This window comes from Oxyura jamaicensis, chromosome 7 (genome assembly GCF_011077185.1).
Source record: "Oxyura jamaicensis isolate SHBP4307 breed ruddy duck chromosome 7, BPBGC_Ojam_1.0, whole genome shotgun sequence".
In the NCBI taxonomy this organism is placed as follows: domain Eukaryota; kingdom Metazoa; phylum Chordata; class Aves; order Anseriformes; family Anatidae; genus Oxyura; species Oxyura jamaicensis.
This window is the reverse complement of record NC_048899.1, coordinates 9,927,794-9,955,617: the sequence shown is the minus strand read 5'-3', so window position 1 is coordinate 9,955,617 and position 27,824 is coordinate 9,927,794. Positions and strand designations below refer to the sequence as shown.

General features: G+C 37.2%; 2 long non-coding RNA genes across 11 annotated transcripts in view; one reads left to right on the top strand and one right to left on the bottom strand.

Moving 5' to 3' along the window:
* The window catches only part of LOC118170339, a 71,968-nt gene that overhangs the window by 5,684 nt on the left and 38,460 nt on the right, over positions 1-27,824 (top strand). For all 10 annotated transcript variants that reach the window (XR_004752655.1, XR_004752654.1, XR_004752658.1 and 7 more), the window contains exon 3: positions 11,748-11,811. This is a non-coding gene — a long non-coding RNA (uncharacterized LOC118170339). The remainder of the gene's footprint in view (positions 1-11,747; positions 11,812-27,824) is intronic.
* On the bottom strand, positions 612-27,612 carry LOC118170340. The gene is made up of 3 exons (XR_004752663.1): positions 27,501-27,612; positions 26,352-26,474; positions 612-2,249 (listed from the first exon to the last, which is right to left on the bottom strand). It is a non-coding gene; the product is annotated as an uncharacterized LOC118170340 (long non-coding RNA).

Below are 27,824 nucleotides of genomic sequence, written 5' to 3'. Positions count from 1 at the left end.
CGTATAGTGCTGTATTCTGCATCATTTTACTATGCTAATTTGATATTGTCCTTCCTAATTAATGTGAAATGAAAGCATCGTTTATAGCATAGTAAGGGCCAACACACAGAGGACTGTATTAGTTTTATACTCCTGGAAATAAAAGTTTCTCAAATTTGTTACTAGCACAGTGCCCCAGGCATGAACCTACAGACAACAGTAGTGTCAATTACAGTAAGTTTGTGATATAATTTCTCATTAACAAAACATGGTGCAGCGATCACCTTTTGTATTGTTACAAGTTTAGCAGCATGTTGCACAGAGGTGCTATAAACATTTTTCTGTCTGATGACCAGTATCAACGCCTTCTTTGTGGAGTGGCATTTTGAACAGATGGCCATTTGATTTGCATACCTGAAATCTGAGCCCATATCCTGAGACAAATTGCAAAAAGACGTGGAGAAACCACACAGTAAGAAATGTGCTTCAAATTATTAATGTTGACAACATTATGGATATGCATAGGATTCATATTTTTAGTTTAGCTACTTTATTTTGAATAGGATTTTTCCTCCATAGGATTTTTGTTGAATTCTTCCAGTCTTACAAAACTAGATGAGCAGGGAAATGAATGAGTCTGTTCTGTTTGATACATTTCCCCAGTTTTGGCAAGACCTAGAGAGCTGGGCTGGGAATACAAGGCTGAATCTCACAATCTTATTTCACAGGAACAAGAAAGCCTACTGAAATAAACAAACAAATTCTAACTTCCTCACAAGAGTATTGTAAAGATTAATTAGCTGATGAAGTACAGTGCTTTGAAGATGCAATGCTTTACATAAACGTTTCTTTAATTTATTAGTGTTTAGATCTACAGACACATCAATGCACTGGCTTTATGCAGAAATTTATATGCACAGCTCAGGACAACATAGGGAATTTTAAGAAGATAAATACCAGGAAAATACTTTGCAGTTGCTAAAGATACAAGGCAGGGTGAGTCTCAGACTGTGCTACATCCCGTTTCAGTAGGAGGCTGTAGAACTTAGTGCCATGTTAGAAGCTCATGGCCTTCTACCATGCTCCTTAGTGAGCACAGGGCAGACATAGCAGTGCTTCTCCTGGGATCCAAATCAAACTGATCAAATGGGGCTGAATCATGGAGGTGGCCAAGGACTGGCTTTATGCCCAGTCATAGGCATAGGGTTCCTGAGTCCTAGACTGGCTCTCTGCATATGCAGAAGGGCCTGACAGGTATGTTATTTCAACTCCCCACTGCCTGAAAGCAGACGTGACTCTACAAGCGTTCATTTATAATACACCAGCATGCACTTAGGAATTCCACTGTACCTTATTCACACTGCATTGTCGGCTCAAATGTCTCACTTTCTCTGGTACATACTTAACTTACCATGGATAATGGAATTAATCACCAGATTGTAATTATTCACTCATTCTTTCACCTAAGGTACAAAAACAAGTTAACTTCTTATTGTCTATATGTGTAATTCCTTATTCTTTTATCCTTCCTAGCCAGTTCTACTGTATTTCAGCAATCACAGATTTTTGTCAAGCAGAAAGAAAGGATGTTTTTGCTTAAATGCGTGGTGAGATAATTAGCATCATATGAAAGCATTCAGTGCTTTATACTTACTTGTACAGTGCAGTATAACCTGTTATAGCTAAAAACATAGTTTTTGCATGTGACAGAACTCATTGGTATAGTATGTCAGTGTGCGACTTCAATGCAGCTAGTCTATTCATTACAGTACAGCAAACATGTTAATTGTTTCTGCAAAGTCTGGTTCACACAGCTGCAAATTTTTCTGAGGGCCTGCTGGGGCCACCAACCTGCACACATGAAAACAAAAAATTAGGCAAATAAAACAAGAATGACAAATTCAATCATTCACACGGTAAACATGACACAGTATACCTCAGATATATATAATGTTTATATTCTTTTCACAGCTTTGAAAATGCACCTATATCTATATATCTACTTGCAGGCGTGCATGCAAATAATTCAGGCCAAATAGCCAAAGAGTCAGCTGAATACATCATAGGCAGCATTAATAGTGTATTCTGGCTTAGGAACAAAAGTGAAACAATTGGTGAGTAGGAAAAGAAACTGCCATAGCTGTGGGCTGGGTCCTGACTGGTACAGACAGGTGGCACTTGGTGGTTAAAAATCAGACTGTTGAGTTGTGTAACAGGAATCCCAGCTGCAGCAGCCCTGTAGTCAAACAGCAATCATGAGGTGCTGCTACCTGTGTGTAAAAAAAAAAAAAAAAAATTAATCTTTACAAAGATGTTCTGTTGTCTTCAGTGTTCTCTGATTTTCATGATGAGAGAAAGAATCCCCATTTCAGATTTGATTCTGCCTTGTTCCCTGAAATAAGTAATGTTCATGCTTGACATCAGCTTTTAAACACTCTTGAAGAGCCCCTTTTTATGATGCTTCTTTCATAGTAGAAAGATGTGAAGGGTAGACAAACAGAAGCTAAGACAGAAAGTAAATGAGAGGCTAGCACAAAAAGAGGGTGAGAGGTAAATACGAGACTGGAAAGAAGAGATTGCTAGGTCAGAAGTTTGTTGACTCCAAGTGTATACAGGATCTGAATTTTTCAAGGACAGTAAGAGAAGAATCTCATTTACAAAATTCCATGCAGATAAAGAAAAATTAAGTTATGATTTGGGAAGTAGCAGGGGACAAAGACCAAAGACCTCTTAGACATTAAGCACCTTCTCATTGACCGAATGGCTCATCACCTGTCAAGTATCTGGAAGCGTTGCTGAAAAGTGAAAGGAAAGTGACAAAATATTGCACAATTACTGACAGCCTGTATTTTCTTTCCATAACCACAACTTAACCCTGAAAAAACAGGGATTAATCCCGCGTTAACATTTTCTGACATGTCAAATCTTGCTTTCTTCTGTTTCTGTTGATTTCCTTAGTAATTTAGGGCCTCAAACTATCAGTAGTTTTATAGCCAACCTTTGCCAAAGCACAGTTTCTAAACAATGCAATTAAAAAGTTTGGAGAGCTTTTTATCTTTGTGCTTTTTACATGACGTAAAAAATTTTCTAGGGTGAAACCAATGTGGATGGGAATACAGATACTACACTTTTTTTTTTTTTTTTTTCCTGTTGCAGCACAATCCCAGGAAAACAGCAAAGTGCTCTTTCACTTCGGTTTGTGATCTTTTCAGGGTTACCTACATAGAAGATTTTAGATTTTCAGCTAAGGCTTTTCAGGGTTGGGGGATGTACACTCTGCAAGCATTCACTGCCTCCTACTAATGCTTCTCATTTCACTTTGGCAGAGGAACTGATTTATTCTAGGCTTTCTCCTCTCTCGAAGAGATGAGGTTATAGTATCCTTCTATTGAGAACGTATTACACAAATCCACCAAAAACGCTTCAGTTAATATTTGCTTGCAGACAAGCCAAGGATATATGCAAATTGTACGACTTCCACTTTTGAAGACATTTTTGGTTTTGCTTTCAATAAGCCAAGAAATACTATGTCATCTTATTATAATCTTGTAAAACATTTAAATATGTGAAACTAACGTAGCGCTTCTTTCCCTCTGGGAGAGAAGACGATGAGGATAACATGCCACTGTCCAATTACAGCAATATATGTATTGAAGTAAAAATATTTAAACAGATGTTATAAAAGACTTCATTTCCATCGCACAGCAGAAGCACATCTGCTGTACTTTAAATACTTCTTATCCATGCCAAAGGAATACTATGAAGAGAAAATGCATTTTTATGTGCTTTTCCTTTGAGTTTAACCTATGAGAATATGGAAAGAGCCTTTTCAGTAAGAAAAAAAAGCACTGATTGTGATCACTTGACATTTTGTGTTTGCCCTACAGCTGCCATTTGTGAGTACTATGGAAATCAAGTCCCAGCTCTGGATTTCTTGCCTGATCTTTTAAAAACCCTGAATATTGCTTAAAGGGGATTGGGCAGGAAGGAAAGGAGACACAGCATGGTGCAGGATGAAAACCATACAAAAATGCTGCAGTGCTGCACTCGTTTCCCACCTACACATTTCTATGCATTAGTTTATTGTTATTGTTCTTTACAAAGAATATATTTAATACCATAGCATCGTCACAAGCGATGAGGAAGTGCACCTACACTGATGTTATGATACAGCCTTGTTTTGGAGGCATGCTTGAATTTCAGTATGAATGATTCAAGCACATATGAGTTCCAGATTCAGGTCCATAGTAGTGACTTTAATTACTTATAAGGTAATACTGTAACTCTTACATTTGCTCACTGGTGATTCTAGAAGACTTCATATCTAGCAGATATGCTTATTGAGAAACTTTACCTCTTTTAATTATGTACTTTACTAACGTAATAGACTCGGTATTAAAAAATCTCCAGCAAGCAGCCAGCCTTATGTCCTAGGATTACTCATGTTCACAAACCTGGTATACAATCCTAATGTCAACAGGTACAAAATCTTCTATTTTGACCATGTAAGTTTATCCATATTATTAAAGTTAACAGCTGGGTGGGGCACAGGAAGAAGGAAACCTTGAAAGCTTTTGTGTTATACAGAATCTATTGGGAAGCCAGCATCAGGGGATCCACAATCAGATAGATACACTACTTCAGTATGGTGGCAAGAGCCACCATATCTATACTTCAAGGTGGTGGCAAGAGCCCAAGAAAAAACTCTGACACACAAAAATTTTGCCACTGAACTACACGAGATTGGTGTGAGAGTAGAACGTAAATGTTAAGCACATAGAAGTGATGTAGACGTAGCCCTATATATCCTCTAGACCCTAAACACAGGCACAGGATAGGCGACACTGCTCACTCTCTTCCTTGGGGTTTTGGAAAAAAAAAATTGAATCTGTAATCCCTCACCCTAAGGCTGCTGAGTACAAGAAATAGAAACACATTTACTTTGCAGGTACACAAATTGCCAGCATTTTTTACTATTAAAAAGCACTCCAAGAGGATTAATGTGCTAGATATAAATTCTACAGTTGCATGAAGCTTTTGCGCTTGCAACTGCTAAAACATGAAATCAGATTAACTAATATTGTGCTTTAATGTATTCTAATGCACTCTACATTTTCATTTATTTCAAAAGCACAGTTTATGAAAATCATACTCATTTTCTGGCAGAAGAATATTTTATGCTTTAGCAGACATCTCAATTATAAAACCCTATACAAGAGGGATTTGAAAGTAATGTTTGTGAGATTAATTTGTCTTCATTTGTAGTGGAAGAAGCTTAGGAGATTTGTATGTCTTCTCATAATACTTTCCTCCTGCTTTCTTTAAATCTTTTCTGTGTCTTGTTTTAGAAATTTAAACTATAGCCTTTTGTTTTAGGCATTTTTATTTTTCTAATTTTAGTTTGAAGTGAATCTCTTATTTTCTCATGGCACACAAAGTAGGATTTGTATGCAATCCTAACAACAGCTTTTTAAATTTCTCATAGATTAATTTTTTTAAAAAAAAAGGTATGAATGTGAGTTTGTTCAGAAGTGTAGCGTAGGGACCTTATCAGCCAAGTGGCCCTAATGCTGCTCTGTAGAAAGATCATTATTATTTCTCTGAATGTTTTTGCTGTTTAATATTCTATTGCAAGAAACAGAACTGTTCTCCCTGTCCCTACCACTGCAAAAGTGAATACCTGCTACCTTCTCCAACATTACCATAAAAACAATTTGAAAAGTGAATTGAATTCGCCAGTGTGCATGGTCCATGCTTTTATTCTTCACTCTATGAATATAATTAAATTTAGCTTTCCAGACAGTAGACAGAGGAAGAAATACTTTTAAGTGAACTGCACAGCTATGTATCAAATGAAAAGACCATCTGACTGGGAAATGTGTTGGAAAGCTTATGTTGAGAATTCCAGAAATCCTCTTCAAAACAGAGTATCTGAGAAGAACTTCCTTCGCTTATTAAACTGGGCTTTTTCAGTTTCTGATAAAAATAGCAAGTCTTCTTAGACTGGAGAAGTTAGATAAAATTAAATCGGACTTTTTTTTTTTTTTGAAGACGGATACAGCTATTGGCTCACAAGTCATTGAACAATAGCTTGCTGGAGGTAAGGGAGGCTTTGGATATCACCAGAAATATTATGACTTAGTAATCACTAGGAAAAACAAACAGACAGCAACCATCTCTCCTAGCTCCAAAAGCAGGATTAGAAAGACTAGTACCAAACTACACTTTTGCAAATAAGAGGAAAACAAGAAAAAGAAATCTGGAAAAATATAGATCTAGGAGATAATTATCTGTTTAAATGTGGAGCAAACAAAGAATTTTCCGAGATTATTTAGCCAAACATTGTTACTTTATTTATCATTCTAACCATTGTCAGGAAGGATCTAAAATCATTTGAAAATAAGACTAATTAACATTTTATGTTCGTTTCTGAAAATTCTTACACATTTGTAACATTAGATCACTTGAGAATTCATTGGATTTCAGTGCTGACACTGACTTGGAATGACTCGCTTTGCACAGGGAACAATTGGTGGTAGTTTTTGTTGATGTTTTCTAATATACCTATCATAATGATTCCCCGTGCCAAATACTAACTGAAGGGTAATACCAAATTTCACTGTAGAAGACTCTACCAACCACTGATTAATTCCCTGATTTCTATAATACCTGTTTATTATTCTCCTTTGGTTCTGTGAGATTCTGTAGTTGCATATTCTGAGCTTCCCCTGCTGGATAAAGTAATTTATTTAAAAAAAAGTAAAAATGCTGCATTTATCATGGCTTATCTGATCACAATTTCATCATGTAAAACTATGTGAAATATGATTCATCATCCAAGAAGGTTTGAAAATGTTTTTATAATTGTTTGTCACAAGTTCACCAACTATATGTATTTAAGTAGCCCTCACTGTTTCTGTTTGCAGATAAAAATGTGATCATGTGATCCTTTCAAGATAAACTGCAACTAATTTTAAACATTATAATTAGGCCCTCCTTACTTTTCTAAACAATCTCACACAATCACTATGTTGAATTGAACCCTTTGAATTGTGAAATGGTCACAGAGAACATTTAAAATGCCACAGATATTTCAGTACTGACAACATGTGATGTGTGGTATGTCATCCAATCCCCCCGATAATACAGCATTTTTGCCTGTGTGCTGTAAATGAATCCACTTGCTCCATTTGCATTTTGTGTTTTTTGCAGCTACTCTGAATTCTTAAGTTACTTCTACTGACAATATAACCAAGTCCTTTGTGTACCCGTTACTTGGATCTAAATCCAAGTTTATCTTGATCTCAAGATTATTTCTTCTGGGTAGAATTAATAATAAATATCTTTTCAAGAAAATTTTGCAGCTTCAGATGAACAGGACTGAAATCATCCCCAGTCCACACCTTACCTCCCAACATGCCCGCAGCACAAAACAGAGGCATTCTTACCATTTGAGGCTCCAGAGCAGATGGAGTTTGGCTATTCTGAGCTGGGGTCAAAGGGTTTCATATTTCCCTCAGCTCAAGCCTTGTAACACTTGGTAAACATTAGTCATAAACCAGGCTCCTGCATGTTGCCCTTATCAGTGTGGCTGGAAGGAAAAGTAGCTTTTTTTGTGATCTGTGGTGGCTTGAGCAGAGATTTAGAATTGGCGTAAAGTCAGCACCAGTCTCCTGAGGCCATTAGTACCGCCTGACTTCTGCCAACCAGACTAGCAAATTGTTCGTGTTTGCTCTTGAGCTTTGTTCTGCATGTGGCAGAGCAGAGCGTTAACAGAGGAAGAAATAGACCAACCAGTGTGAGCTTCTTGTAATTAGCTGAAGCTGACTGCATCATTCAGTGTTGCCTCTGCAATTTGGCAATGCTATTTGTTGGTCACTTTTGAAGAGGTATATTGGGCATGCATTTAACAGCATTTGACTTTATAGATTACATGCGAACACACGTTTGTAGCTGTCAGGAGCAGAAGCTAAAATATTTTCAGTGAACTCCACTGCCAACTAAACAGAAACTGTCACCAAGCAACGCAGAAACACCACTTCAGTTATTCATGACTCGGAAACACGATTTACCCGATGTCTGCCTCCCCCTCACCCACCACCGTAAATGTCTAGATTTACTTGGCCTGCTTTATTTCACTGATCTGCAATGTTATATACTAAAATTAAAAGAGCCAATCTGAAACTGAATCATCTCCACCACAAAAATTAGTAGAAGTGTTTAACAATGCTGAGTCCATGAACTCAAAATAGCTTCATGTGGAGAACAAGATAAGGAATAAATTAAAGAAATGCTGTGCAATTACATTTTTTCTCCTTTATAAAACTGAACAGGGCTTTTTACTGAGAGATTTGGAAGGGCAGCTTCACAAGCAACACCGCTTTCCCAGTAATACCAGTATCTGTGCCTAACTCAGTAACTCATCACTTGAACCAAGTCAAGAAGACTTATTCCCAACAATGTAGTAGCATTGGCAATGTGAATTTCTACAGGTGTCTCTAGTGACTTTAAGCCGGTACGTTATGCAGAACGTTTGTCCTGCTGTTTTACCATCCCTGCTAATTCTGTTCTCTCTCCCCCCACTCTTGGTCTCAGTGAATGAAATAAAGTAGCAGAGCTGCTACTCAGCAGTCAAGAGCAAGAAATGACCACAGAGCATCTAGCATTATGCAGTAAGCAACTTTTCTCAAAGTCTGGATGGTATCTGTACTGCTTTATACATATACAATATGTAGGAATTTATTGAGGAGTCAAAATTTTTCTAAACCTCTCACCTATGGAGAAACTTAGGTGATCTATAGTGCTCCTTTCTGAGAATGCCATGGTAATTATCCTGTGAGTCATTCCATATGAAATTATACATTTCCACAGTCTGCAACAGTATTTCAGCCTGTCACTGGACAAACAGGCAATCTACAGTGAAACATACCTTTCAAGCTACTAATCACCAGTGGGTTTATAAAGAGTGTCATGAGTTCTTGATACTATTGAAAAAGAGTGCAGGCAGCACCTGATACTGCCATACGAGTCTGGAATTTCAGGCAGAAGTCAAGTTACCAGCTGTGTGAATTTCTGCCTTAGATGTGCAAGGTCAAAGATAGATAACTTGGTAATGTCAACACAGTGGGAATTCTGGAGGGTTGTACATTTTAAGTGTTTTCTGTAATAGCACCTTAAATCTAAACAGAGCAATAGGTCATTAAAACAAGAAGAGGAGTTGTTTTTGCTTTTTACTGATGTGACATCAAGTTAGCTGTAATGTGGAAAGAGACCTTGCATTTTTCATACTGAAAATGTATCACATGCGGCTGCTGCTTAATTGTAAAGGGCTGTGGTAGACATTTTCCTCTTTTTTTTCCAAATGGAAACAGATGAGATTTTCAAGTGAAAAAGAAGCATGCCTGCACACGTGGCTGTATTTCACTTTTAAGAATACATGGAGCACTTTGAAAGCAAAGACAAAGTTTTTCTCTTCATTATTTTAATGTATGAAGAATACCGTGTCTCTTCTCCCAAATTTGGGGCACCACAGCAGAAATATCTGCCAGAAAATATGCTGCAGAATACAACAGCATTTCTCTTATTGACAGCACATTCTCATGATTTCCACTTCATGAAAACAGTGATAATGCCACCAGTGTCTGTCCAAACCTGTTTCCACTTACCTCCAGACATAATCTGAGTTCACATTAAGCCACCTTTTTCTCTCAGTCTGTTGTTCAATCTTTACAAATACTTCAGAACATTCTTCCAAGTCAGGCTTACCTGTCAGCTCTTGAGCTTCTGAGTTTTTGTTTTTATTATTATTTAATTTTTAAGGCTGGAAAGGAGCTTAGAATCCATGTAAGTAATTTCACTGAAAACAGACAAGGTGAAGGAAGTACTCAAATCCTCAACATTAAACAACTGTAGAACCCAGGAACCCTTACCTGCCAGATTCTGAGCTTGAGTCACTTCCAAACTACTTCACAGCAAAGTCATACCACCAGGGTTTTACTGGACCAAGAAGGCACCACCAACTTAGCTAGCTCATAGAGTCACTGGAGCTATTTCACAGAGATGGTCAAAAACATGAAGAAAAAGCAGCCTACCGGGGAAACACTGAGTCCATTTCACCATGGTAGAAAAGCACCCTAGAAAACCTGAGCCTCAAACTCCCCTGGGGAGGTAATTCCCCACCTGTCCTCATGCTTCCTATATAGCAAAGGTCAAATGATCCACACCTGATAGATTTCATTTAACAAGAGCGGAGCCAAGAGACCTTGTGGAATAGGGCCCTCTACCTGGCTTCAGTCTTTTAAGGTCAATTGCCCCTTATCACTAATAGAAATAACCTGACAAGGGGCTAAGTGGTTAGAGTTGACCTAATGAATTAACCACAAAAGGTGCACAAGGGTCATATTTCTGTCAGTCATTCTGTGAGGAAAATTAGTACAGAGCCTGTTAAATAAATAAATAAAATAAAATAAAATAAAAAAGAAAATGACCTTAAAGACAAAATTGCTATCATAAACTTTCATCTGCCTAGTCAAAACAGATAAAGAATATAGCAGTCAGAATTACTTTTCTTGACATGATTGTTATTTAAATTTGCTTTTCTGAGATCTCTTCTTTACATAGGACTTTTCAAAATCTAGCCCCTTGACCTCTGACTACCCCATTTACTTTGGCTGTGTATAAACTATCACGTATAAATGCCAGGATCTGGATCCTCACTCACTATTCAGGCCAAGGACTGGGCTGAAGGTTTGGGCTTTAATTTGGTTCCATGCCTACATTGCTGTTTCCTGGCAGGTCATGGGAAGAAGACTGGCTGGCTTGGGGGAGCTGACGTACACATAGCTTTTAGGCTGCAGCCAAAGTTCCTCTAGGTCTGGAAGTCTGAAGATGGTTGCAGTCTCCAAGCTCAGATACAACCACATACTAGTCTGGCGCAACTGATTTTTGTGTTCCTTGCACTAGCTGTTCCTTCACATCCTCTTCAGAGACAAGGACACGCGTCTCTTTCGTGCTCCTTCATTAGTAAACAAACCACGATAGATTAAAGCCTCTTTCTTCAAGTCAGTAAGATACTGGGCTACAAAGATGGTGAAGGGCCTAGAGGGGAAGACGTATGAGGAGAGGCTGAGGTCACTTGGCCTGTTCAGCCAGATTTGAGATTTGTTTGGAGCACTTCATGCTACTTTTTGGCTCACAGGTGAAGGACTTCCTGCTCACAAAAGTTAGAGCTCAGAGGAGAAACTGTTCGGGTCTCAAACTTGAGTTGACTGAAGCTGCAGTTACAATGCCCACCTTGAGATCACATCCAGCACCCCAGTAATGACGGTTGTTTATTACCATGCAAAACTGAAACAGTCCAAATCTGAATGGATAAAAGGAGCTTTTCATAGAACCTAACACTTTTGCCTTGAAGAATCTTTTAAAATAAACAGCAAAGCATGATTTTATTCTCAGAGGAAATGATGAAATAAAAATGCCTTAATAGACTACATGCATACGTAAACCCATTTACGCTCCTCTGCAAGTATGATGCATGGGAGTACTCTCTGACTTACAGCACCAAAGCAAAGCCCATTACATTTTTAACAGCCCCCCAAAAGCTATAGCAATCTCACATGATCACAGTCTACCCATAAAGAATATATTTCTTTCAGAGCATTTCCCATTGCCTCTGTTTCCATTATTTGATTCTTTATTATTCTGTATTTCAATTCCTTTTGTTGTGGACTCCAGTTTGAAACTGTCATTTTGCTCATTTTCTCTTTCAGCTTCTTGGGACACCTACCTTCCTATGGCCACACCCTGCAGGACTTTGTGACCTTGCGATGATGGGTAAGTGCCATGAGACTGCCCCTGCCCATCCATTTATCTTTCAGCACAACATTAAAGTCATGGGTTTTAGAATGTTTTGCTCATCTGAACAACATTCAGCCCTGAGTGTCCTTATAGTTGATTGTGTGAAAGATGCTGTTCAACAGTTCTAGGAATTTTCCCATGCAATTACTTTTCTTTGAAATATCCTCAGAAGAGGAGGATATTGGCCGTGTGTGTCATTGGGCTTCAGAAACCTTTGTTTTTCATCTCAGTCCACTGACCAAAGAAAGATGAGTCATTTTATTATGTCTGCTGTCTCCCATTGGTTTGTTTAGGTTTGCACCTACCTCTTCCGGAACAGAAGAAAAGATTAATCATACAGACATGCTGGTACACAGATGATAGAATGAGAAAGTGAAACATTGTTCTGAGTTTGTCGTGTTTTGTTACCTAGAGAGCTGTGTGCTAGGACTGGTTCCTTGCTCAGAAGGTGGTCAGCCCAGGCAAGGAGAAGAGGGTTCCAAATAGCACAGGACTTCATGGCTTGAGCTGACAGCATTTAAAATGCTAATTTCTGAATAGAAAATTCAGTTTGGGAAAGAACAAAGGAAATCAGACAAAGAGCTGATAGAAAGACTCTGACTGTTATGTTGTTTCCTTATGCAGTCAACCATTTAGTGTAAGAGAATAATATTATTTGAAGTACATTTCTGCGTTATTTTCAAGAAGAATATTAGAACTGTAACAGGGCCTTTTCATTTCTTTTGCGTAGGGGATCAAGATGAAAAGCAAAAGGTTCCAGGAGCTTAGTGCCAACACCATGCTTCCATAGGAATAAATCAAAACTATGACAGCTACTCCATAATAAGCATCTTTTCATGATTATGTTCATTAAGTAAATGTATGAACCAGACACTGCTGAGAAAAGGCGATATTTGATGCACAGTTGATCATCACTCTAAGTAGTACAGTGCAAGATGGAACTTAACTGGTTTTGTTTTTTTACATTAACCTGAAAAATCAAAATGTGCATCCATTTTTATTCAGTTATTCTGATTATAACAGAAGAGTGTTGCAGTTAGAAAGTTGTAGACAGCAGAATGACAGTCAGTAACTCTTATTAGTTAGATGGGTGTTTTGTGTATAAAATTGCTATGTTTTAATAGCACTTCTTTACTCTGTGCTGAAGCTTTTAATCAATGATACTCAGCCTCCGAAGCTGCACCATTCTCTCCCACACCCTCTCAGGCTTGCTTTGCCACTACTTTCTTAAAGTGCTCTCCTCCTACAGAGGATCTGGTCAGCAATAGCAGCAGCTGCGGGAACAGTGTGTTCAGCATGCCAGACAAATTCATGTTTCAGGAATGTCTCCTGGGGGGGTTGAGCAATTCAGTCAGATTTCTAGTTAAAAGCCTTTCAATGTAACACAATTACCCTGCAGTAGAGAGGAGGAATGGTCAGCACTTGTTTGCTACAACTGTGCCTTGCAAAACCACTATTACGAAATCCTTCCTCAGGTGAAAATCCCACTGACAATGGGATTTACCTGTGATAGAATTACAGGCTGCTCTGCTAGTGATATAAGGAGAAAAACAGAGCAATCAGCAATGTATTATGTGTTTTCAATATCAGTTTGCCCCAAAATAACTTTTTGTCAGTCTGAAAAGTAGTAACTAGCACTGTCCAGCAGGACCCAGAAAGGTGGTTGGGGCCATTTGGAAAAGCATATATAGGTTATTTTTTTCTGGTTCTGACTGATTCTCATTATCGTACAAAACACAGAAAGCCCTTGTAAAGAATAGATCATCTGCCTTAGGCAGGTGGGGCATTCTCACTGACCAAGTTACTGATTTAGCTGGCCTGTAGCCATCCAATTTGCAATTTCCATCACATATTCTGCATTTCTGGCTTAGTCTGAGTCATGGCCAGAAACGAGAGGAAACCGCCACTGTCTGGCCAAACTGTCTCATCTTGCAATACAAGTACTGTGTATTTTTCTGTTTTGTGATTCCCACAGTCAAGTCCTAACCTCCCAGCCCACCAGGGAATAAAAGCAAGGGTATCCAAATTTGGTCCTCTTTAGACCACCTTTCTGCCTTCTCGTAAGTGAAATGAAGGCTCACAAAGAACAAGTGCAGTAGAGGATTGAAGCACACAAATGCTAGTGAGAGTTGTATGAAACAGGGTAAGAAGAAAAGAGCAAGGGATGCTTTGGATGCTTTACAGATGATTTAATCATAGAGCCAGAGACTGTGACAGTAATTAAAGCTTAGTGGGGGCTTGGGGAGGAGATAGGGCCAGATCACAGACGGAGTTATTTAAGGCATTTCTTTCCAACTGAGATTATATCTAAGCAGAGGGAAAAGGGAAGAAGGAAAATAGAATAGATGAGTAGTGGTGAAAGCAAAAAAAATGGAGGGAAAAAATCTGAGAGAGGTAGTGTGGGAGATGGAGAAAGTTGCTTGGAAGTTGTCTCTCGGGACCTTCATGGTCAAAGAGCTCAGGACACAAAAGGTGGTTTCTTATCTCAGGATAACAAACAAGCATTTTAAAACTTTGTACATGTACTCATTAGCAAGCAGTATGACAGTAGAACACCTAGGCTAATGCGCAGATCATCAGGTTGATTCCAGTAGAATCAACCAGAAAAGATAATAAAGCAGAGAGCTTGACCAGTCAGATCTACACAACCTCTTTCATTTTGCAAGAATTAGTATCTAATGTTTGGTCTGACATGAACCTTCCTGGTCATGTAACTTGAGCAGTCCTATGGCAGCATAATTTTTCTGCTTTCTTGAGGAGTCCAGAACTGATATGCTTTCAAAAGTTCATCCTGTAAAAGATTAAAAAGATGCAGCAGTTAGGGTCTGAGAAGGGGCAATTTGTAGGCTTGTCAAACAAGTCGGTAACCTGGATATAGGGCAAAAAGAGAATCTGATGTGATAACAAGGTTGCTGGTCTGGACTGAGTGAGAAGGCAGAACATCTGAAACAGAAGGAAAAGAAAATTAATTCTTGTAACGTTAAATTTGAGCTAGTGATCCAGATGATACTTAAAGGAGCCATGTTCTTTTCTTCCAACCTAGTACATAATAATAATAAATAGATAGGTTAAGTTAAATTAGGCTTTTGAAAGAAATGCCTTGTAGATAAAATTAAAACGAGAGACTTTACTTCACAGTGCAATCATGTGTAATCACTCAAAGGTACGTGTGAGACAGCAGTGAATTTAAGCACACTGGAAATAAGTGATTTTTGGAAATACCTATCTACCTTTGTATAGGGGAAGAGCAAGATAAACACAAGAAGCAGGTGAAAAAGACTAAGAAAACATGAAATACAGCCTCAAATAGCACTGGCAGAATGGTTGCTAGAAAAAAATCCATACATTTTGTGCTGAAGCCTGGTGAAGTTACAGGCAAAAGAATTTGCTTCTTCTTGTTCCAATCCTCTTATAAGCACAACATCAGATCTTCATGTGTTCTTCAATGCAGCTCTCTAAAGAGTTCCCCTGCTCGTATCATTAGCTTATTTTCCAAAAGAAACAGTCCGTAGAATCTCAGACTCTGGATAACCATTTAGGCCAAGAAGCTGTAACAATAATAAAAACCTTTTGTGTCCTTCAAAATGAGTCATGTTGTTCAAAAGGTAAGAGGGTTTTACTCACAATGAATAGGCAGTGATGAATCAGCAATTACATTTTCAACAGATTATCAAACAAACTGCACTGAACTATAAGAATGCATCTGCACTGATCTTGTGGAAATGTACAAGGGGAGTTGTTTTTACATGACTAGAAATGAATGCGTTACTCAGAACCGGAAGTACAAAAGAGAGAATGAGTAGCCAAGTTTCCCAGCAAACAAACCTAACAGATTTCTAAACCCTCTTGAAGTCTTCTTTGATTGCCATCCTTGAAGAACATTTTCATAAGCAGTCATCTGGATTTCTTTTAAACTAATGGATTCCAATCATTTAGCTCCAGGTCACTACTGAAGGCCTAAACCGCACTGCTACCCAATTCTGTGCTTCCAGAAATACTTGAGAATATGTCACATGTAAAAAACATTTGACAACACAAAGTAGCACATGATTAGTTGATCACAAATGAGTACTGGTCTGTCAGAAGGTTTGCATACAGAGATTTTTGGGAGATCTTTGACGAAAAATAACCTCTGCCTTTGTAGCACCTAGTGGAAGGCTATCTTTTAGATACATAGATCAATTGATCTCTACTACAGCAATCAATTCCAAGCAGGTATGGTCTTTCTGGAGTCCCATTAATTTTAAAAGGATAGATAGATAGTAATATCTATGTATGCAATATAGAAATTTATAAGTCTCTGTGTGAATATAGAGCATTTTTCCATCAATTTTAGGAAGATCTGAATAAGATTCAGCTGCCTGTGATGCAGTTCTCTTTGAGACTGGACCAGCCTTTGAGCCACATTCATCCCCTTCATATTCAAATGAAAAGGGTACATTTAAATTAGTTTAAGTTATAACCACCACTTTATAATTTGAAAATCAGTAACAATTTATGGTATTTATAAATGAAGCAGTGCTTTTTTATTCTGAGATACAGGTAAAGTGAAATTTTAAAGAAAACATGATATAAAAACATTCTTAAAAACTTTTTCAGTTATACAAAGAAAGATAATGTGGACCCATATGCAAATGGCACTAAGTCAAGTATTTTTAGAACCATCCAACTACGGGGTTAGAGTTCAAAGACTTTAGAATTCAGATTTATTTCTAGCTGAACAAAATATGTAGTGTTGACTTCCTGCTGCTTAAAAGGCACTGAGCAGATTGCAACAAAACAAATGGAAAATGGCTCCTAAGCAGGATTGCATAAGGCAGACCAGCCATGCTCCTGCACTTTTGTGTCCATTCGGCTTTTCTTACAGTTCTGCAATTTGCAACATTCTGTTTTCCAGCAAGATGGAATACACCATAATGTGTTTCTGTGTATATGTACCCACGCAGAAGCCTATATGAATATACATAAATATTTGCCTGCACACAGTTATTTATGATAAATATATATAATACACTTTGTTCTACATATTAGCATTCAGGCACTGGCTGCCAGATCAGAACATTTTATGTGTATGTATTGCTTGGAAAATGACAAAAAAATAAAATAATAATAATAATAAAAAAAAAAACAGCTGGAATCTTTGGCAAGCCATGCAGTACTGCTCACAATCAGTACGTGGAAGGTTAAATTTAGAGTCAGAATTTGTTTTTGACATATTTTAAAAATAACTGACATTTATCCTGGGAATGTACAATATTGAGCATGCATTAGCAGAAATCTTTCTACATCTGAGTGCTGTAGCAAAACAGAAAAGAACAGAAAAGCTTTCAAGCAATGAAAAAAAAAAAAAAAAAGTGAAAATGCAACATGACTGTGAGATATGTAAACAGGAGAATAAGCTGCAGGGCACAAGAAGTAATCCTTCTGCTCTTCTATATGTTGCTTAGGCCACAGCTGAAGCACCGTGTCTGATTTTGAGCACTGTATTTCAGAAAGGTTTCAGTGTGAGAGGACTAGAGAGTCATAATTACAGTCTTCAGAGATATAAAGGCCATTCTGAAGAGGAGAATAATAGTATGTGTTTTCCCTGGTTACTTTGCACAAGGCAAGAAATAATAAATTCAAACAAAGTTTAAAATTAGACATTAAGGGGAAAAAATCTAATAGTACATATACTGAAAGAATGAAATAGATTGTCTGGGGAGATTGTGGGTTGTCTGTAATCAAATTCATTTAAGAAGAAATAAGGTAAATCTCTATCAGGAATTATAGAAATGAAACTGATCCTACTACACAGGAGGAGGATAGGTTTGGTGACTTCTGGATTTTTTTTCCAGACCTACAATTCCATGATTCATTGAGAGGAGTCATGTCATGCCAAGACATGAACCATCTGGTAAGTTGTGAAATTTCCTGAGTGTACAGTGTCTGAAAGGACAGATTCTGGTTCTGTTCATATTCAGTTTGTATTAGTTTCCTTTCAGCACAAGTTTTTGCACACATTTAGGCATCTATTTCTGATAATCTCTTTTTTGTTTAATCACTCACATGCAAGGTTTTTCAAATGGATCTCTTGGATTTGCCTTGGAATGGCAATAGGCCACTTTACTGAAATTTGCATCCTTTCAGGTTGTTTTTATATAATGTAGTAATATACATATTTAACAAATGAATACTACTATTGTATTATGAAATAAATAACTTAGTGCTTGAAAATTGGATCAAATATTGTGTTTATGGTTTAATGTCTTAATTACAGTTGCCTTTTATGCATTTTTGTACTGGTTGTGCTACTACTTCATTTATTTACAGTACTTGTCCAAACTGTTGGCCACTAGTAGTTTCATGCTGTAAACATGGCCCATAGCTATTTCCATTTTCCTTCCCTGTTCTTTTTTTATCCTTTCTCTAGGCTTTTCCCTCACCTCCAGACTTACTAAGCTTGATCCACAAAGTGAACAATAATGAAAAAAGTCAAAAACAGTACTTGCTCCCCAAAGTTTTAAAGCAAACGATGATGTAGAACTGTTGGAAGCAGAACATAATAGTAATACAACTGACTTTTTCTTCACCTCAGATTTGCTTTTAAAGTTATGGAATATTTCCAGTTGTGTGGGTGTATAAAAGAAAGCAGGAACTCCAAGTACTAACTACATCAGGTTTAACTTCTCTTCCCACTCACAGAGCACCGCTTACATATGAGCAGCTCTAGGACATCAAACTAACACAACAAACTGTTTTGATAGCCATGTGTTTTCTGTTGTTCTTTACAAGAAGCAGCAGAAACCAAAATATTTTCATTCTTAATAAGTTATTGCCCAATTTCCTCATTAAATTAGTTAGTGATTAAGTCAGTCCAGAATTAGTTAAGAGTCAACATACCAGTAAGCAAAAACTGTACTACTAACTTCCAGTTTATCTGTGTGATGCAGTACATTTAGCTACAAAATCAGCAGTGAGAACAGGATTTCTGTCCCTCTAGAACTCTGGTGATCTAAAACTTCAAGCTGAGCATCCAGGCTCATGTTAATTTGTGGTCCGACAATTAGAATGGACAAAAATAATAGACAAAAATGGACAAAAATTACTGGACAAATGGCATGGCTAAGAAGAACCAAAGGTACCATTATATGTATAATGTACTATCATTTGCAGTAAACTTAATATAAAAAAAGCATTAAGTCCAGCACATTTGTCCAGGCTTTACAATTGCCCTGCATGGACTTGACTCCTTGAAAGTTTTAAGAAACTTTTTTAGGTTTAAGAAAGTGAAGAATAGATCATATTCAATTTCTCAGTTTTGTTTTGTTTTGTTTTTAATATCTTGCTGCTGATCAGTTTTGTTTTGTTTTGTTTTTAATATCTTGCTGCTGATCAATATTATATAAAGATTGTAGAGATTCTCCATAAAAATAAGCAAGTGGTTTATTTATTGTGTGTAAGCAAGTAGGTATAAATTAATTTATTGCAAGTGTCTGTGGCAATCTGTGCGAAATGTAAGTTCATAGAATAGTATTATATGCAGCTAAAAATTAAAATCCAAATTAGTTGCAAAATCCTATCATTATAATGATTAAATCCATGGCTTACCTAAGCTTGTATTTCAAATGAAATATTTCCGAATATACTTAAAATGCTGTGACCAGACTACTTTATAGCACATGCTTAGTACAAAACCCCACTACTATAGCAGCCTGTCATCCTTCTGCCATCAGCTTTATTTTTCACTAGATTCTAAAATGCTTTTTTGCCTTCATTGTGGATGTACAGTTGAAGCAGCATATTTCCGAGCACGGCTTTAAAGCATAAATGCAAACTCAAATTTTCAGAAGCTGAGCCAAATTTAACCTTATTTCCATATTTGGATACTTACCACTATAACTGAGATAAAGAAAGTTAAACAAATCACTGTCAGAAAAGTCTTGCTGTTTTTCTCAGTGACAAAAAGACATGAGGTGCTACAGTTCAACTATCTGTGCAATTTAGTCTGAATCATTTCTTCCTCCGCCCATGCCCTCCATGTGTATCCAACAGCCCTCCAGGATGGGCCATTTTCTTTAGGAATTATTGGAAGGGTATGTAGCATTACCAGAATGTCACAAAGCCAGAGCTAGGCTTGATAGTAGCCATTTATGTTTGTGGTCCATGAGAGTCCCCATTTGTGGTTGTAGAGAAATACACAGTCACTCCATCTCCTTTTACGTTCTTGAAATCTGGACAATAAGTAAACAGAAATTTGCCAGAAGGAATAACCTTTGTCAGTAGTTTCAGAGGAAAATGCTAAAATAGCATGCAGGAAATAGCCTGTTTAGTGATTCTTCTGGAACAGAAATGTGACATTTGTCACTCTTCATCAAATCATTGCTTTCTCCAGTCTGTCATTCAGGCACTGACAGTGGCAAGTGCTAGGTTTTTCAGAGAAAATACAAGGAAACCTTATATAGGACAATAACAAGGTACCTTATTATAGGTGTTTTTTTCATTTATGGCCCAGTCAGCTAATTTATATTGCCATCTGCTTTCATCTAGCCCATGGTATTTGTGGCTGTTCTTATAGTCCTTTAAAAATTAATTGTTCTTTTGTCCAGTCCTGCTAATCTGTTGGTCTTGCAGATACCTCATACTAGCGAATGTTTCAATTTATGTATACATTGCATCTAAAACATATTTCAGGAGTTTTAAACATAAGTTTTTTTTAATATATGATGGTTCTCTTTTTCGTCTCTGCTCTGTTCTTGGACTCTGAGAACTAGTACTTGAAAGTAACAAATCTGCATTTTATATGTCTTCATTACCTGTTTGCTGATCTTCGTAGGGCAATGCAGGGACAGACTTTTCAGCCCTTCTCATTTAGACATTCACACAATGTGCTTTGTGTTTGTTCCCTTTTCTTATTTTTACCCATTTTTTGAGAATAGTCGTTCAAAATTTAAATGTAATATTTCAGAGGGAAAGAAAAATTGAAGTGTGTGTGCATACGAGCAGCTTAGCAAAAACAGATCTGCTGTTCAAGCCCAGTCAGCTGCAGAGCATACGGGCAGTACTTAGGGTATGTTCACCAGTCGATGAGAACTTACTGTCATGGGGTCTCTCAAACCTGTGGGTCCAGAATCTGGGCGCTGGGGTCTGATGCCTTCAGAAAGCATTGATGTGCCAATGGCTGAGGCATTGCTTGGATCGTGGTGAACCATCTGTGTAGGTAAATCACAGGATATTGTGGAAGCTTGATTTGGTCTGTTTAGCCATAATCTGAATTGCTGTTTCTGTTCAAGGGTTAGTTGCTGTACCATCACCATCTTCTCTCAAGCTAGCCAGAAAGGGCCAGTGCAGTCAGTGTAGGTATGAGCTAGGAAGCATTTGTAGTAAGAACTGACTGCTGCACTCAGCCATGTCCCAGTGCTTGAACAAAGACTGAATGCTTTTATTGCCCTGAAGACACAGGAAAGATTTACATCCTAGCTATACAAGTTAAAACACAGAAAGTCCGCACGCATTGTGCTTCATTAGGGAGGTCAATTTTTGTCTGGCAAGTAACTGAAAGTGTATAAGATCACAAAGATAGACACTATAAAAATGTGATGACTAAAGTGATTTTTTGAAAGAGCATACCATATTTTATCTCTACTGTTGCTAGAGTGGGTATCCCAGTGTTACAATGCGTGTGGCAAGGTTAAACGTTCTGTAGGGTGTGAATTGCATATTCCCAGAAGCTTCTGAGCAAAAGGAATGTGTCGATATGCTTTCTTTTCAGGCTCTTTACCTTCTGAATATTCAGAGTACTTGTCATAGGTCTTGCTTAGACTAGTATAAAGTATGTGGAGCTTTCTTACTGGGTTAGCAAAGCTTACCATAAGGAGCAAAAGGCAGATGGATATGAAGCTGGCTGCATGCCACAGAAACCAATATGCCTTAACTGTGTTGACCCAATGGGCTGCCTAGGCCTGAACAGCTCTTACTGACGTTCATTTGAACTGACAGACTTAATGGATTTAAATGTAAGTGAATAGATCTAACGCACAACATATTGACTTGTATAGTAATTATCTACTACAGGCCCAATTCACCAGATCAAAAGACAAAATCAAGACTGTTTTCATACATATCATGATATATCAATATTCTGATGGTTGCAACACTTCTTGTTCAACTCCAAGTTTCAAATTCATTTCTATACAGAGGAATTCTTACCACTTGACTGAGTAACAAATACAGCAAGGCTGAGAAACTTTTCATTAAATTGAACCCTCAGAAAAGATACTATAGCCTTTGGGGAGAATATGCTAACTGCTTTTATGCCTTTCTTCTACCAAATGAAACAGTGACAAAAAAGGGTGATGCTTGTTTGGCATAGGCTGCAGTCTAAAAATGACAACCCTTTGATGGCAACAGGGGATTTGCGCAGAGAATTCACAAGGTTTTTCTTTACCTTCTGGATAACTCTTCATCAACACACCTGCATCTTAATGAGAGACTGATAATCTTCAACTTAGTAAAAAACAGCCTAAATACTTATATTCATTTTTAAATGAAATGAAAATGATCTTGTCAAAATAATAAAGTGGTCTCAAGAGTCTTAAAATGACCTGAAAAGATTTACAACAGACAAGCCTTTGTAACAAAAAGAGAACCCCTTCAACACTGTAATGTACTTCTTAGGCTTAAGTAATAAGAATAGAATGATGACTGAGAGCCAATAAAAAATGATTTTATGCATCTTGTAGGCAGTTTGAAATAGCTGCATGTCAGGACTTGTTACACCACTGTGAACATACGTGCTATTTGTGCGCAAGTTACAGCCTGTTATTTCTAGACCATTATTAGGTGTAGAATAGTTTTACTTCTCTGACCAGTCAGATATAGCTGAAGACTCTGAAGGAAATATAAACTACTTCTAGTTATGTGTGCTGAATTCAAATGTCTAAAAAAATCAAAACATGGTGTATTTCCAAGAACAAATATTTTCTGAGAAAAAAAAAAAAATAAATCAAATTTCCAGGGAAAAGGCTATTTTAACTACAGGTAGTGCTTATATCTAAGGAGCACTTTAAACCGTGAAGATGACCTAAAAAAAATTATAGGACTTGGCACAGTTGTCTGCTTTATAATTAATTTATTTATTTTGGAGAAGTAGTTTTCATCCTGAAAACAAATCCATATTACAAAACGCAGATTATAATAACCGTTATGAGTTAAAACTAAAAACAAAACTAAGACTGTTTTAATTGTCTTTCATTTATCTCATCTAGTTTGATGTCTTATATACTAGTAAGATGCACTAATTTAATCCTCTGCTAGACAATTAAACAACAACCAGCTCTTAAATAATCCTTTGATGAAAAGCTAAAAACTGATTTACTGCCAGTGATGACAAATTTCCATATGCAGAGAAAGAATTCTTATGTATCTGTGTCAATCACCTTGTATTAGCCAATTTGGTAACTGGGCAATTGATGTCAGTTTTCAGGGGATCATTCCCTGGGATGGTAATGCTATTGCTTAAATATATATATACATACACACTCTTAAGTTGTTTGAAGTTGTTTGTTCTGGGTAAATTCCTGTAAAAGGTCAAATTTAAAGTCTACATGACCTTTGATTCAGAACAAAATTATGGTTCACAGAATCACTGGGGTTGGAAGGGACCTCTGGAGACTGTCTAGTCCAGCCCCCTGCTCAAAGCAGGTTCTAGATGACTCATACCAAAACACCCCTGCTGATTCACACTTCTTTTTTTTTTTTTCTTTTTTTTTTTTTTTTCCCCCACTTGTTACAACATAGGTCTTAATTCACCTTTTCATGATATTTCTGAACAGCAGTGATAGTTGCCTTGGAAAACTTTTACAAAGCAGGTAGATGGTTTCTTTGGATTACATCAACTATTTAAAAAAAGTTATATATATACATATATATATATATAAAAGTAATTGTTTTCATTATTTTGTGATGCCCATGATATAAGATCAAACTGGAATCAACTTTGCTATGACATTATTTGTGCTCTTCAGCGTCTTCTGTCCACACAATTTGTTTCTTTTTTATTCTTTAATTTTGCTCCGTAGTCCTTGTACAGAAGCCATATTGTTTCAAGCCCAAGATCTATAAATAGCTTAGTGCACTGAAGATGCACATGCTAAACAGCAACACTTCTGGGATGAATATTCCACTCTGAGTAATGCAACAATAGTGGTTCTTCTCAGATGCCTATAATATAAGTACACATACTATATATGTGTTATTCTTTATAATATTATAAGTAAATACCAGTAAACAGTCTAAGATTCCAATTTTTTAACCTCAGATAATAAGTAATTCTGTTTCTTTGTTGTTTTTCTTGAGGTTCCTTCCTCAGAGCTCAACACAGTGCTGATGGGATACTTCCCCCTGTACCACTATGGGAGTAGGGAAGGTAGTTTTCATTTGTTCTGCTGCCTGGAGTGATTTTTTTCAGTCGTATGGCCATTTCCTTTTAGTGTATTAGAATTCTTTAACCTGAGCCAGATTAAAAATGAACTGTCTATATAGCAAAGAATACTGAAGCAGAAAGGGTGGGAGGAACACCAAAAAATAGGGAGCGTGGAGGAGGAGCAGATAAATATCAAAAAGGGTTGTGGAGCACATTGTAGAAGAGGGCGAGAGATCATCAAATAGTCCTCCACAAATCTACTGTATTAACCAATTTCTAGGTTAGAGGGTTAAGTGGTATTTCTAGTTCTATTTTGTTACTCAAAGAAACTTCCTATCTCATTAGCCACCTTTAACTATAGTATAAAAACATCATAACAAGTGTTTAGTTGTGTTTGTTTTTAGAGGAAATGAAGAATGACTATGAGATATACACGTGACTAGATCCTAAGAATGCAAACAGCAATACAGCAATACTTCTCTAAATATATGAAAAACTTTTATGGAAGCATCTAAACCACTAGACTTTGTATCTAGCGTTCTTTGGAAAGAAGGATGAACTGGCTTGGCTTTGCCAGTCTGTTAGACATATTTAAAAGAAAGTCAAGAAAAGGAAAGAGTCCGAACAGACGTCATGAAAACTAAGAAGATAAGAAAAGTTGAAGTTCTGAAAAGAACCCTTTCACTGAGTGTGCTAATAAAGACGGTCCATCTCTTCATTACCATGCTACTCATCCACCTCTGTTACACTGCACAAAAGGGAAAAAAGCAGTCTTTATAGTTGCACATGATTATATTTTCCTTTTGTATTGAGTTCAAAGTCTTTTCTAAAAAAGCAAGAGTAGATTGCTCACAATGTAATGGGCCATTCCCAGGAAATGAAAAAATGGCCTTAGCGTTTTATATTAATACAATAGGTTATGTATAAAACAGGTTTTAAAAAGTTAATGCATATTAGCTTAGAACAGCCATATTTTAACACCGTGCGACTGAAAGTTCCAGTAGAGCAGATGAATGGAACTACAGAAGAAAAAAACCCACTATGACAAAGGGATAAAGGTTTAACTAAAAGGACTCAAATCTATATTTCAGGTGCCTCTTTACGTTCCATCAGGAAATGAGTTATTAGGAGTAATGAAATCAGAGATAGAAAATACAAAAACTTTTTAGATCCTTCTGTGCAAGGCGGCGACACTGGCCTTTACTTCACTTTATAATGATTCCTTTGAGTTGTGGTTCTGAAAAAGCTGTGAAACATCTTCCTGTTATTTCTTTTTCATCTTTCCAAACACTAGCCAGGAATAACCCCATTCTATTCTTTTCTTGGGTTTTTGAAACACATATTGACTGTAATGACTATAAATTATCTGGCTAAAGTGCCAGATTTATAAAAGTGTTAGAGCTCCTCTATGCTGCTGCCAGGTGCCTCTGAGAAGGTGCAAGGCACAAGGCAGTATCTTACTTTTTCCATACTTGCTTCTAGTTTAGACCACTGCAAATATTTAACTTTTGAAAATTTTGCAAATTAGGTGGATTTTAGGACAATCTCATGACATCACACTCTGCCTGATGGGTTATTTGTTCTTTCTTTACCAGAAGTAGCAGTAGATTCCTAGTCAACATCAATGCTGATGAGTGTCTCCCTGTAGTCACTGTCTTGATGCTCAACTTCTGGGTTGTAATCTTCCCTAGTAAGGGCTTTTAATTTTCATGAACAGGCTTTTACTGAATTGCATTAAAACCTGCATATGTAAAAGAACCAACTCTAACATAGCTATGGTCAGTCATACTGTACTGTACTGTACTGTACTGATTATAAAGCCACCACAAGTATTGAACCAGTAGAGGTTTGCAGAATGGGTTATTGCATGCAGAGACACACTGCAAAGCCAGTTAATAAACATTGCCATATCTGCATCTTCAGTACTTGTCTTTGGCTCTTGACCTAAGGAATGTAGTTGAATGCCTTGAGGTGCTGCATGACTGAAATACAGTGGTACTACAGAATTTTATATCCCCGCCATAATCTCTTCTGTCTTCTAAACCAACACAGGAATAAAATTAAGGTCTTGGGATGAAATGTCTTAAGAGCCACCAAAAACGCTTCTTCTTACCTCAAAATCTTCATCAGATCATCTTGGACTGAGCAGAGCCATGACAAGTAGAATTGGCACAGAAGTCTTTCAGAGAGTCCGGAGAGGAGCTTCTGCAGTGGAAGATTACAAGCATTGGGATTTCTCATGACAAAGATTAGCAGCAGTCATATTAGATTTTTTGGAAAACTTTTGAAGATCTCAACATTTATTATATAGAGGAAACTTCTTCTAAAAATTTAAGCAAGTACCATCCTCCAACAATTCTTCCTATCCAACTCCCAAAATCCACTTCAAAAAATACAAAGCATCTTTAAAAAGAGTTGCCAGTAGTCTGTTATCAAGCATTGGCTGACCTCACCTCTTATGTTACCCTTTTCTTTGCTGATGGCAGCACCCAAATTTTATAGATACATAATACCATTTGGGTTTTCTGATATACTTTGCATTTGACTGGTAATTCCTGATATAAAAGTGACCTATATACAGCATTGTTTTTAGGGTAAGCGAGCAGGACTGTATATGCTCAAGATGATCTTGAGTAAAGGATATTACAAAACCACAACCCTAATTAGAAATTTATCTACTGTAGATGTAAAAAATACTGGTTCCAGCTCAAAAATTAGGTATTTTTTGTCAGAGAAGCTCACTGGAACATATGCTTCTTTAATCTATCTCACTAAACAAGGTGGAAGGCTTTCAGAGTTTCTTCTCTGTATCAACCATTCTAACGAGGAAATTGTGTTTGACCTTCTAAATATCTGTTTTGTTTATACTAAGGTAATTTCCAAGGTTCCAGTTTGGATTGGGCACTTTGGATCTACACCATATGGCAGTATACGTACACCATGGGAAGCAAACCCTTAGCTTATGTGGTAAACAGCTTTAAAATTAATAGTACTTAAAAATTAGATTTTGGTTATTGTATCAGAGGTGAACATCTTATCAGAGAAGAATATTGTATCTGATAGTGAACATAGTACTGAAGTCACATTGGCAGAAGACCTGGCCTCTCCCCTACTTTTCTGAGTAGTTCCATGAATCCAGTTTTTGTTTGCACAAATGGTACACATGGAGAGATCCTTTTATTCCTATGAATGAAAGCATTTGTGTGCAAATGAACACATTCACATGCAAATGACTATATTTGCACAAGAAGCACTTGCCCACCTGCCACATGAGCCTTGGCTTTTCAACTTACAGCTTCCAGTGTCTGAGGACTAGAGGTACAGAGAGAATAGGGAATAAGAATGCCAGCAATATTTCAAAAGTTGAATGGTCAGTCACTATGAACAGCAAACAGGGAGGATAAAAGAAAGGAAAGGGAAAGAAAAATGAAAAATGGAAATGGACAGAGAAGATTCTTACAACTGCTGATATAAGGCAAGTAGAAAGACCACTGCTTCCCAGAGCTGAAGCAATGGCAAACTGGAAGCAAGGTAGGAAGATGAAGTACTGAAAATGAAGTCAAGGCTTTTAACAAAATCCTTTGTT